This window comes from Pinus tabuliformis, chromosome X, assembly GCF_031772625.1.
Source record: "Pinus tabuliformis cultivar Carrire ecotype Pingquan chromosome X, CPIR1, whole genome shotgun sequence".
Taxonomy (NCBI): Eukaryota; Viridiplantae; Streptophyta; class Pinopsida; order Pinales; family Pinaceae; genus Pinus; species Pinus tabuliformis.
Genome location: NC_142308.1, coordinates 1542531474 through 1542542506, shown reverse-complemented (window position 1 = coordinate 1542542506; position 11033 = coordinate 1542531474). Strand labels below are relative to the sequence as shown.

At 37.1% G+C, this 11033-nt stretch overlaps 1 long non-coding RNA gene across 3 annotated transcripts; it reads left to right on the top strand.

The window, feature by feature from the left end:
• The first annotated feature begins 4536 nt into the window (after positions 1-4536).
• Positions 4537-5758, top strand: LOC149145932 (uncharacterized). 3 transcript variants are annotated; one of them, XR_016264698.1, is made up of 4 exons: positions 4537-4910; positions 5003-5070; positions 5155-5192; positions 5292-5758. It is a non-coding gene; the product is annotated as an uncharacterized LOC149145932 (long non-coding RNA). The 3 variants fall into 3 exon arrangements; XR_016264697.1 differs by lacking the exon at positions 5155-5192 and having other exon boundaries at positions 5372-5758; XR_016264699.1 differs by lacking the exon at positions 5155-5192.
• Positions 5759-11033: the final 5275 nt, after the last annotated feature.

Below are 11033 nucleotides of genomic sequence, written 5' to 3'. Positions count from 1 at the left end.
TGTGACCTTTATATTTTATATATTTTTATTTATCTCTCAGAATTATAAAACTAAAGGAAAGTTTGTGTAATATTAAGTCCATCTAATCTTTCTTTTCAATTTATCATTTTCTAATTATAAATTACAATATGTGAATATTTTATTCCCATTCATATATTTTATTTTAATAAAATATATTATGTCCATGGGGTGTAGAATAAATGACGATGGGGTGTAATGTTAAGTCACTTCATGATGTAAAGGTCACCGGTTCGAAACTTCACGGGAAAAAATCCAGTCATGTTAAGGGTTGGTGTGGCCCAGGTCGGGTGTGATCCTTGGGTGATTTTGATGGCTTAGATGCCCCTGGGTCGTGGTTTCTCAAGCCACAAGTTGAGCCTGATGTAATCTTTGATAGCTCATACCACTTGACAAACATCTCTCTCTCTCTCTCTCTCTCTCTCTCTCTCTCTCTCTCTCTCTATATATATATATATATATATATATATATATATAACAAATTTTGTAAAGTCAATATAACAGAGTAATTTAGTAAGTAAAATAATGTGTTAAAAATTTTATTTTTAAAATTTTAATGGTTATATTAATATCTAAAAATATTTGAAAACACTAATAAGCTAAACAAAAAATTATTATAAAAATCTCTTTTACATTAATGATTAAAATTTATTTATAATTGTTTTTGCATGTTATAGTGTAACTAATAGAAATGAGTCAACTAGAAAAATATATAAAAATATAAAAAATGGTTAACCTTCAATTTTCTTCACATATTGGTAACATTCTTTATTCTTTATAGATCATTAACATTATAAAATTAATCATTATCACTTTGAATGCAAACATAATAACTATTGATTCAAAACCTAATTATGAGCGTAGATACGTGGTCCAAAAAAGAAATAGCCATAAATAACCATCACTTATGATGCATCACAGAAATTGATCTATTTTATTTTTGGGTAAATTGAAACAACACACACAAACTAAATCCCAAAAACCATGCCACAAATATGCCCAAAATTGAATCCTAAGTCCTATTTCAAATATGCCAAAAAGTGTAGGAGAAGAAGTTTAAAAGGAGAATAAAAAACATGATGAAAAAGTGAAATAATGTGGTAAAAAGTTGATATTTTAAATTTTAATGGCTCTAATAATATCTGTAAAACTCTTTGATAACATTAATAGCCTAAACATAATAATATTATAAAATCTTATTTGTACTTTAATAATTAAAAATTAATTTTCTTTGTTATCTTTGATAATAGAGATGGATAACCGTTACTAATCGTGTTAGAAAATTATATATTATGGAGCAATGGAACACATAAAATATTGCAGAAATATAAACACAGAAAGCGCATAAAACAAGAGAGACACAGATATACGTGGTTCACCCAGTTTGGGCTACGTCCACCCCGAACAGCCAGTCCTTCCTTTCTATTATCCAGCAAAATGAAGAGACACAACCTACAGCAGATCCGCTGTAATATCCTCTGTTTTCTCTCACAGTCTCACCTCTCTATTTCCCTCTCACAGAATACACATCTATCACACAGCGTCAAATACAATGCCCTCTTACAAAGAGAGGGGTTGCCTTCTAGGGCAAAAACCCTAAACTAAACATAAGTTCTACCGTCAGATCACCTGCCTAATGAACGGCCCAGATTGACTAGAAATTGCTATACTTTTACAAGGCAATTTTACAGCTGTTTTTAGCTTCGGTGGCGCTGCCCCCGAAACCCCCAGCCAGGCGAGGGCTCCCAAAGGTCGCAACCACCCCCCCTGGACCCCCCTGCAGCGAATATTTTACGGGCAGCGTTGCCGCCCCCATTTCAAACTGGGGTCCAATGTGGCGATACCTTTGAATATAGAAGATAATCAGGCTCCACACCCAACAAATCGCAAACCATAGGAATAAGAGATAAAACCGACAAAAACCTGTAATTAGAGATCAGCATCAAAGATAAAATATTAGTATTTGAGACTTGTATATGATGGAAAACCATTACTAATCTCAAACCATAGGAATAAGAGATAATACTAATGGACACCCATTATCAAAGATAAGAGATTAAAACCAGAGGCTTGTACATGAATACATGTTTTGTTAGTTGTGAAGCCAGAGAATAATCCAGAAGGCAGCTGACACTGATTGTCGCAGTCTTCAGCTAACCAACTCCACTGCCTATACCAACCTTTTGACAATCACCACCCACGGTGACCCTCTGATGACAATTTCCATTGAATTCTAGAAATCATACTATAACTCATGTAGAAAATATGAGGAAAAATCTAGATCTTTGTCCATTGTCTATAAATATGTATTTTCCCTCAACCTAAGCAATCCAAGCAAGGAAAGGCCTTTAATGTAATGAAAAACTTATGATTTTCTTCTCCATAAGTTAAATGTCTTCTTGTTGTAAGATCTTTGTCTTCTATTATCTATGATAAAATTTATTGTTCTCTGTTGTGTTTGATTCCCATCATGTTTGAATGTTTTCAAGCCTTAGTGAGTAGCAATGCATAACTGAGTTAATTATATAAGAAGATAAAAATGCTTAATCTTATTTTTTCTTCAGGTATTAACATTCTTCATATATCAATAACACTACATAATTAATCGTTATTACTTTGATTGCAAACATAGTCTTAAAGGAGAGTAAAAAACACGGTGAACAAAAAAATGGCAGTTGTTACTAAATTTTTGTCTATGTAATAATTTCCTCAGACTTGCAATCTTTGTCCATTTTGTGTAGAAATTTTGAATAATAAACACTTATTCATAGAGATTATCCTGATTATACACTATTGCGGAATACATGCATAATACATAGCCTCCTCTATGTTGATCATCAATTTAGCAGCATCAAAAACAATGAAACATCAATAGCATGCACACATTAACACAATATGTAACCCGGGGAAAGCTTACAGCTGAAAACCCCACACTATCTGTATATTAATGATTGAGAACATGTAACAATACATAGTGCAATACTCCTCACAAGTATCCAACACTATCTCCACCTGTTACACACAAAACTAGCTCAGATCCGAACAAGTCACAAGTTCAAATCTTCTCCACTGCTTTACCTGCCTCTATTGCACAATACCATGTGAAAATCACTCACGCTGGAAATCACGTGAGAACAAGCTATTTCACTGGGCATATAATGTGCAATCCTCATGGTCATACTCAATCCATTGATTGTGCAAGATCCCATGCACAACTATAGTCACAACTGATAGCAATCTCAACCTCTAACACCTGTCTCCACTGAACTGTACATGCACTGAGTTAACGGATGTATTCTTTAGTTGCATTATGAGTTAATAATTAGTGAATTAATTTAATCAATTAATTCACATCACTCATCACTAGTCTATTTGCAGTTAGACTAATTATAACTAGTTTAACCAAGTCAAACTGAACACAACTCCATCAACTCTACATCCAACTCCACAGAACTCACATGCATGAGTTCTAACTGATGTCTTGCATGCAATAGCTCAACTGACTCACAAGAAAAGTGTATTTCCTTCTGACAGCTGCATGTGCCACATCTGTAGCTCAAACTGAAGTGCTCCAAGAGGATAAGATAATGTTTATAGTCTAAATATTATTATGAGACAATAATATTTGACTTTTCTATTTTTAACTTGGAAGTCTAAAAATAGACTTTGATCACTCCTGTTGTGAACCAGAAATAGAAGTCCATCTATTTTTCCCAACATGACCAATCATCCATAAACAACATCCTGCAACTCATAGACCATGATCCATATGTCTAAAAATAGACTTTGCGCCATAATTTGCCTGCGGGCCCACTTAGTGAAGGTGACTCCTTTCCACTAAGCTCCATCATCTTGTTGCGTTCTCAACATTTTGTATATCCTTTCGAGCTTGACTACTCAGTTTTATATATTAAATGAGACTATGATGTAGGAAAATTCGACTTTTCCTACAACTAAGCTCTACTCTAAACAAATTAGCACTTCACTATTTCTCTTACAATCATTCACACAGATTTGACAGGACTATTGTATAATAATAAATAATCATTCACATTATGTAAACATCCACTAGATATCTATGTATTCATGACTAAACACACAAAATCAAAGCACATCAATTAATGAATTCCTCTTCTCATTAATAAACATCAGGTTTGTATATACAAAATAAAAATCTCGATCTATTCACCTCTGGCCCAATTCTACATTCATTTGGTCATTAGTTTTATCACTCCATAAATTAGATTTTCAAAAATGCTAAAATCACTCCATAAATGTTATTTTTCCAAATTCTAAAGTCACTTAATGTAACACTTAAACACTAACATGCGTATAAAAAATAAATTTACCTTTATAAATATCTACTCCTACTGAGTCATAATACCACGAGACTATACTAATCTTTGGCACATTTGATTATTGTAAGGTCTCAAAACTAATTAGAGGAGTTAATAAGATTGGAAAGGGATATAAAGGTTCTGTCTAGTGGATCTATGGAGTTGATGATTCTGCCCAATCACACGCTGACTTGGAAACATCGCCCGAATAGCATGTTGAACCGATACTGTGCCATCTGGTCTGCAACATTAATGTTGATAGCCCGGTTCTCTGCCAAAAGGCCAGAGCATTAATGTCGAAGGTCGCTCCACCGTGGGATCTACGGAGGGTTAATCCGACGATCCAACTGATGGCTGATAACCCTAACCCCTCTTTTTCCTATCAACCCTGTTCATTTCTCATTTGCATGAGGTTTTCTCTGTGTGTTGTGCTCTGCAACTATGTTGAACGCAATAACTGGGCTATGACGATTCTACAAATAGTTCCAGGTTCATGGCGTATCTTCATGATGGCACCAAAATTCCTCATCCCGTCATTGCTGGGCAAGCGCACAGGTAATTTATTAAATTCTTCTCTTCCCATGCCCTATAACTGTTTACAGTATTCCATATTTTTTGTTGGTGGTTGTTGATGCTATCGTTTGCAGGTTTACAATGGTTGTTGTTGCTCCCTCCAGTCAGACCGCAAGTGTGACAGGAGCATCTCCCTTCCAAGGTAAGGGTTACATCCTAAAACTTGAACATTCAGTGATTTGCGTACTTATTTGTAAGGAATATTAACTACCACCTGACATTTTAGGCCTCATCTCTTCCTTGACTAGAACGATTCTTCTTTAGGTAAGAGGTGATGGCATACTATTTTTCCCCATCAAATTTTCTTACTTTCGAAGTTAGTTATGGAAGCCGAGTCTCTAATCTCTTGATTTGGTCTTGCAGGTATACTCTACGACTAATGTTTTTTCTTGAGCGAGCTATGAAGGCTCTCCTAACAAAGTTTCCATCCTCAATGTTCTCAGGTTGGTGTCTTGAATCCTTACCACGATTGATGAGAACGGGGAGAATTATCGTTTTGTCTTTCGATGGAGGCAGTTAGGGTTTGCTCCTTAAATTAATAAGGGTTTTTGCTGGCCTTGAGCGGAGCTTGGGGAACCCTCGCCAAATGAGTCAATTAGACTTTACAAACCCTGCTACAGTAATTTAAAACTTAGTTTATTAATGTTTAAATGAATCTGGTTATTCACTCGATTTACCATGCTTGCAATGTGTATTTATAAACAACTGTACTTCGAGGGTTTATGAATACTTAGTTTCATTTCTGGGTTAGAGGCAGTACTGGCCTGAGATTGTCATTTGGAATTTTATTAATATTAAGCTGGTCCAGTCTCGGTCCATCCCTTTGGATTTGATGGAGAGTCGGTTCCGGATACTAACTGGTTGTTGATAATTTCATATACATATATATATTTTCAGATTTTTCCTTTAACTGCTCTGTCGATTTTTGAATTCATGTTTAGAATTTCACTGATGGTTAACTGAGATTAAGGTTTCCCTTTGATTATGAATTAAATTCATTATGAACTGAATTTATTTACTGAGTTTATTTATAACGCTAGAATTCGAATGTTGTGTTTATGTGATAACGCCAAAATTTGATTGTTGTGTTTATGTGATAATGAATGAAGTTTCTCACTAGATTATGGAATTGAATATGGTTTCCAATTAGCTGTCATTCTCTAATTGTTTCTACATTTACTTCTTTTGGAGAATCTCAGAAAGAAAGGTGTCCTACAGGCATTGTCAAAATGTTCTCTGTATAATTATTTAAACAGTAAAGTACTAAATATTCTACGATTCTTGGAATACATAGTTCATGCATAGAGTAAACCTAACAAAATCACGTATCTTCAGTCTTCTATGGAACAGATAATATCAACTATTCCCTCAATCAAAATACCATAATTTTTGTTAACAGATAAAAGATATTCCTCGTTTTCATTCTCAGAACATGCTTAAAATCTTAACTTATAACAATGCTTTCTAGTAATTAAGTACTAAATCTAAAAGAGTCACTTATCTATGTCTGATTGATTTTAGAACTGCATAAATATTCTTTGTTTTCCTGGAAGGTCTCACCACCCAGCCATGGACCTAGCAATTACGTCCAATGTCCCCCTCTGAGCACTTCCTACTCCTGATAGTCACTAGACATACACAGCCTGGTATCTTGGGCTTCAGGACTATTGTCCAGCCTCAAGTCACACACTAGTTTGCCTGTTTTCCATTGTAATGTTTCCCACTAGTTCTTCCTGCCCAGCTCTAGGAAAATTTGAGCACGCCCCCCTGCTTCTCTTCCCCTCCCCTTTGGGGAAGGAGGATGGAAACTGTTTCTTAATTATCTAAGGAGTTATTGTAACTATTTCTATTCAGTTTTCTTAATCACACATTATTCAATTTCTTTTAAAAAAAATATCATGATGTTCTGGATTTTCCAGCCTTAGTTCCTTAACAACTATGTTAAGAAAAATTAAAAGTTTCTAAATTTCTACGTAAAACTTGGTAAAAACAAAAGTAAATATTGAGCATCAAACATACCAATAGCTTTTAGAAACATATCTAGGATAGATTTTAAACGCCGAGTTTCACTCCTGCTACCATTACTGAAGGGGAGAATGTCATCGAAAAACGACAAGTGGGATATATGAAGGTTTACAACCACTTCTATTCCCTTTATATCACCTCTTCTTCTTGCTTCAAGGATCATTTGATTGAGTCCCTCTACTGCTAGGAGAAAGAGTAATGGGGAGAGAGGGCATCCTTGCCGAAGGCCCCTCTCGCTCTAAAAGAAAGATGTGGATGCCCCATTGATAAGAACAACAAAGCTAATATTTGTCATACATCCCATCACCCAGTTTGTGAACCCCAAGTGAGTCAATAGTATTTGAATGTACAGCCAGCTAATTCGATCATATTCTTTGGATAGGTCTATTTTGACAATAGCACCTTTCCTTCGACTCTTTTTTATGTTATGAAAAGTCTCCTATGCCACACCCACTGCTTCATGGATATGCCTTCCATCCAGGAAACCAAATTGCTCTTTTGAAATGTTCCTTGAGAGAATCGATTTCAATCTAACTGCAATTACTTTTGTAATAATTTTGTAAATGCAGGTACACAAAGATATAGGTTTGAAGTCCTCCAAGGATGCCGAGTCCTCCTTCTTCGGGATTAAGGCTATAAAGGTTGCATTGAAAGGTTTAAAAATCGACCCTTTCACGCTGGATTCTTTGACGACCCACGTAAGTTCATTCCCAATAGACTCAAAAAAATATTGAAAAAGCTCTATTGTGCATCCATCTGGATCTGGGCTCTTATCCTTCTGCATCGACCTTAATATTCCTTCGACTTCCCCTTTTGTCACTTCCTCCATGATGATTTCATTATCCTACTCCTCCATATACCTTGGGAAGTCTTGAGCCATCCTAAACATCTCAACGATAGACACCTCAGTAGGGGCTTTGTATAGTTTTTTAAAGTGGTCCCTTCCAAGGAGGGACAATTCCTCAAAAGACTTGGCCTAGGTTCCTTCCTCTGATTTTAAAATCCAGATTGTGTTTATATTTTTCTGGCTTTTTGCATAATTCTGGAAGAATTTTGAATTTTCATCCTTGTGTGTCAACCAAATTGCTCTACTTGTTAGTCTCCATTGTTCTTCCCTGATTGTAAGAATATTTCTTCGTTTGGATTCTAGCTACTTTATCCTGTCCCTCTTCACTTCTGTCTCATATCTATCCTCTTCCGAGCTCTCCAACAAGTCTAACTCCTCTCCTACCTGCTTTAATTCTACTTCTTCTTTGTCTTTATTAATTTTGGCCCATTCAATAGTTGCATTTTTCATTCGTTTCAGGTTTTCCATGAACGGAAAAGATTGATCTCTACCCTGATCATCTCCTCCTGACCTCCAAGTAGATTTGAAAAGATTGTTGTAGGATTCATCTTTTAGCCAAGACGGATTGAATTTAAATGGGGAAATGGAGTTTTTGTTAGGGCCTTTCATTTCTAGCAAGATGGGTAGATGTTCAAAGTCTCCTCCTTCCCCCACCCAATGTCTAAAGATCGGAATCCTAGCCACCACTTCTTCTCTAAGGAGGAAATGATCCAGCCTCTTTGCCACCCTTGCTTCCCCAATTCTCCTATTCCTCCACGTTGGCTTGGGCTTGATTAGGTTGATGTCCATCAATTTCCTAGAGCTGATCTTGTTCAAGAGGAAATCAGTTAGAGGGTAGACAAGTGCTTATGGTCCCCAGGTTTCTGATAGAACCAACGAGAAATTCAAATCCCACCTATAACCAAATTCAGATTCTCCATGAATGATTTTAAGAACAAATTGTTCTAGTAAACCACCCTGTCCTGACAGGGCCCATATATGTTTAGAATTAAGATATTGTTGCAGAGCTCCAGTGAGTATACCTCTACACCCAAAGCCTATTCTACACCCCAGGTGGTAAGGACCTTCAACCTTCCTTCTTTCACTCATGTAGCCAATCCCCCTGATCTGCCCTTAGCATCCAGTGACTATAAGGCCCACCCAAACAACATTTTGTGTAAAGCTCTACTAATCTCCTTACCCAATCCTAGGATTTGTTGCAACAGAAGCACATCTAGGTTATAGGAATTTATAAGTGCCTTCAGGGCTAGTTTTTTTGGGGTACTAGAAAACCCTCTGCAATTAAAGGACATAATGATCATTTGGAGCCAAGGGAGGGGTTCTGCGCTACTCTAAGCACCCCTGAAATGGACAGTTGTTTCCCATCGGCTATGTCAATCTTAGATCTTAACTGAGCCTTTGAAATGTTTGTCTTCCTTCCTCTGGATTTTTGAGGACCAATCGAAATTGGTTGAAACCCCAGATCCCCCACTGCTTCCCAAGGGATAATTTTCTTATCTCAGGGCCTAAGGTTATAATGGGGCTTCTCTAAAAGGGCACATGTCATACTATTAGTCTCAATACTTGACCCAGGACTACGATTCAGAAGAATCTCATGGATAGAAGCAATGATGTTGCCCAGTTTTTCATTTACATTTTTAACATGGAGATTTTCTGAATTCAGTAGCCTTGAAGGACCAGGCTTTGAAATAGAATTGAGAAAAGACAACAAGGATGTATTAAATGAAGGAATAGGTTCCAGAACCATACTCTCTTGCTGATTTGTAGAAATTAATCCTACTCCCTCCGTTTTCTCTACCCAAATTGTCTCCCCCTGTAGCTCTTGATCTCGGCCGGGCCTCTCCACAATATGCATATCCTTTGTATCATCTACATCCATCTGCATCTTGTCCTCTTCCATCCTTCCCCCTTTGCTTTAGGATTACCCTTTCTATGTTCCTCCTCCAGTATATTCTTTGTCATTCCCCCCTCCTTTCTCTGCCTTCTTCTTCTTCTAAAGGCCAGGGGCATTCTCTTGCAAGGTGTCCATATTTGTGACACCGATGGCATTGGATTGATAGTTTTTCATAATCAATCATTTGAGTGTATGAGAAATCCTTGTACTTGAGGTTGATTTCCTCTGCAAGCCCTTCCCTAGGGTTTAGACTTACCAGTATTCTGGTAAGTCCTTTATCACCAGTGTGTACAAAGGACATGTTTTCTTCCAAAAAACATCCCAGGTTATTCCTAATTTCCCTGAACACCGATTCTACCCAGAATTGTGGTGGAAGTCCTGGAAGTCTTACCCATACCAGGATTTCATCCACCTTCTCCCTTTGAGCGTCAAATAATGGGTTTGTTATAGACATTTTTGTGCCTTATAGCTCCAAGCATGAAATGTCCATAAACCAAGGGCTCCTAAGTCCCTAAAAGTGTTGTTCTAACCCCTAAAGGAATAAGGTCAACAAATTACAGCTTCTCCCAGAAGTTCTCCACCAGAAACTGCTCAGAATAAGTCAAAACAGGATCATTTCAGCTGCTCCACTGGCTAGGTGCGTTGCATTGCACCTAAATACACTGGCTAGGTGCGTTGCAATGCACCTAAATGCACTATGAGGGTGCGTTGGGCGAGAAATGACAAATGGCAGTGTCATTCCGCGAGGTGGAGAGACAATGGAAGCTTCCAGAATCTTCTCCTGTGACACTTGCCTCGCTGAATTCGACCAAGGATGAGTAGGAGGCCTTCAGTCTCCAAGTGGAAGCAAGAACTGACAGAGAGAAGACACTAATCAAATCACAAGCTGACTCATCCTCCTTACACATATCTATATATGGATCCCTCATCCCATAGATTCAGAGGCTGGAATTTTGCACATTGTAAGGAATTGCTGTTGGTTTTGAGACAAACATCAGAGTATTGGGTGATCTATGTTTTGTTGGAGGTGAAGAGCGGCTTCTTTGCTGGGAGGTTGATGCTGGGTCAGGAACCATCGGTTGTAACTCCTCCTGAATCTTTTCTTGTTTATCAATAAAAATTATTTGAGTTTTTCCTCCATGCTTGTGTATCATTGATGCTTGTTACATTTGTATGGTTAACTTAAATCTGATCCTAAGTTGTTTATGAATATAGATCCATGTCTTTGTATAGTGTTCTTTTTCTGTGATCTTACAGGTACTTGGTGAAGGTGGGCAAGTAAGGGAGCAGGTAGCTGGAAGCTGTCAAAGAAGAGAGAGATTGGATCAAAGGATTAGCG